The sequence below is a fragment of the Suricata suricatta genome, chromosome 5 (genome assembly GCF_006229205.1).
Source record: "Suricata suricatta isolate VVHF042 chromosome 5, meerkat_22Aug2017_6uvM2_HiC, whole genome shotgun sequence".
Taxonomy (NCBI): domain Eukaryota; kingdom Metazoa; phylum Chordata; class Mammalia; order Carnivora; family Herpestidae; genus Suricata; species Suricata suricatta.
The window spans coordinates 3153693-3156118 of record NC_043704.1 but is presented as its reverse complement, the minus strand read 5'-3'; positions in this window follow the sequence as shown (position 1 = coordinate 3156118).

Sequence of the window (2426 nt, the reverse complement as noted above, 5' to 3'; positions counted from 1 at the left end):
ATGCGGTTCCTGGTGGACACGGAGGCTCCTCTGTGTGTTTTCCCGACGGTAAGGGTGCGCTCGCCGTGATCCGCACACACTCTCACAGCCAAAGCAGGAGAGGCAGAGGCCAGTAGAAGAAGAAGGTAAGGGGACATCCCCTTCCAACGCGGGCTGGCGCACACGTCTGGACGGGAAGCGGAGCGGGGACCTGACCCTCCAGAAGTGCGGCAGGAGGCAGTACAGCGGATCAGAGGGGACAGGAAACGGGCAAGTGCCCGTTGTGCCGATGACCTGCTTCCAGAACAATCCAATGGCTCTCCTGCCTTTAAAAGACCCGGGGGTGGCGATAGATGCCGCCTGTCAGTGAGGAGGCTGCGGACTATTATCAGAGCAGAGAGAGTGCACTAGGGGTAGTGAAGCAGAGCAGGAGGGAGGCCGGAATGTTAGAGCACCATCCAAGGCCTCCTTGGTGGCGGGACTGCGCAGCCCCTATGGGGATGCCAGCTGCTCAGGAGGGGTTGTTGGAGCCTCCTCATCCATATGGACTTGCAGTGAAAGGGAGTGGTGTGAGCGCCCCCGCATGTCCCCTGATGGAGGGCTTGCCTAGGTCTTGGTTAAGGGGCCAGCGATGGACCTCGTCGTCAGGCCGTCAGGTGGGGGATTCCAGGAATAGCGACCCCCGTCTAGCTTTGCCATAGAAGCCTGTGATGTCTGCAAGAGGGACGGTTGGCCTCCCAGGATGGCAGCCCTGACACTGGCCACATTCTCCACCCCCCTCCCCCCCACCGCGCTCCTCTGGGCTCTGGGCGTGGCCGCCCACTGGAGGTGCTCAGTCAGCCCTGGGAGGAGGCAGTGTGAGCGAGGCTGCCCCAGGGAAAGGGCGGAGGGCTTCCCAGGAATGCCAGGCAGGCATCGGTGTGCATCAGTCCTGCACACATGGGTGTCATGTTTGCTTTGCCCAAGTGGAATCCAGACGGGGTCACTGGCCATCTTCTCTTGGCTTGACCTTAAAAAAAAATCATTTAACATCTGGACGCTCTTGCTCACAGAGGCCAAATTCCAGCTACCTTTCCCATATGGCTTTCCAGGGCAGCCCACTCCCTGGCCCTATTAGAGGGACCATGGATACATTTCATTCTTCAAGACAAGATGAAGACCCTTTTCTTTAAATCTGAAATCCAAAATAAACAGGAAAGTTGTTTCTGTGCCTCACTGGATGGCCAAATCTGATTTGAATTGTGACTCGTTTGGTAGAAGTTTCTGAGGTGGGAAGACTATAAACAGATGATTTATACCAGACATCGATCCCTCTCGGGGTGAAGGGTCACGCTCTGTTTCAGAAATACGAATACAGCACATGCCCAAGACCTGCTGGGGGTGGTGGGGGGTCTGTCTAGTTTCACTTTACTCCCTTGAAATCCAAGGGTTCCGAACACCTCTGCCCCTAAGCGTGTGGAGGGGCTGGAGGAAGTACAAGGGCATCAAATCCAACCAAGAAGCTCTCCCACTGGTTTAGGCAGTGAGCCTCACTGATCCTCAGGACAGCCCTTAGATGAGTGGCTTCAGTTACCCCATTTTACAGATGAGGACACTGAGGAACGCAGAGGCGAGTTGCCCAGAGGAAGGCGTGAGCCCAGGTCAGCCATGCACACCGCGTGTCCCCAGTGGCTTCTTTCCACAGGCTCACCAGGCTGCTGGGCCCTCCACCCCGACGGTCACCACAAGACCCTCACGCTTCTGAGGACAGAACACGTCAGCGCAGATGCTGAGAGCAGCTGGGGGGCAGCTCCACCCGTGTTTGGGGAGACGCAGGTGCATCTGGTTGGCATTCCCGTCACTGTTCCCGCAGCACCCGGCTCACGGCTCTCCTCCAGGAAGGTCTGAAGGCTCGTGTTGGGTCTCCTTAACCAACTTGCCTCCAAAGCATTAAAAACAGGCCTTTCCGTCTCCTTTCTCTACCGGTTCCCCTCGCCTCGGCCCCGTTGGGGCGGTGTCCTCCCTCCCCATACAGACGACTCGGCTGTCAGCGCTCCGGAGGCACCCCCCACGCTCCTCTGCACCCATGCTTCTGAAAACAGCATCCGTTCCTGGCTTTGCTGGGTCCGGGGTCCCGACACTGGTTCGGGTCGGCTCCACTCAGGAGAAAGTGACTCCCCCTGCAGATCCGAAAAGATTCAGGCTTCGAGGCAGTGACGTGGTCACTGGGGATGGTACGGGACCCGGCAGAGCGCGGACCCTGGTGCCCGGGGTGCGCGGAGAGAGGCACTGGGACGTCAGGGGCTCCTCTACAAGCCAGGCACGAGCAGGTGCAGGAGACCAAACCCTGCGCGCTGCGTGAGTCTGGGGATCCAGGACTGGAAGGGCGGATGACAGCTGGGTCTCTAACAGGGGAACGGCCGGACGCCCCCTGGAGGCGGCCCGCGCACAGACCTCTGCAGACAGCG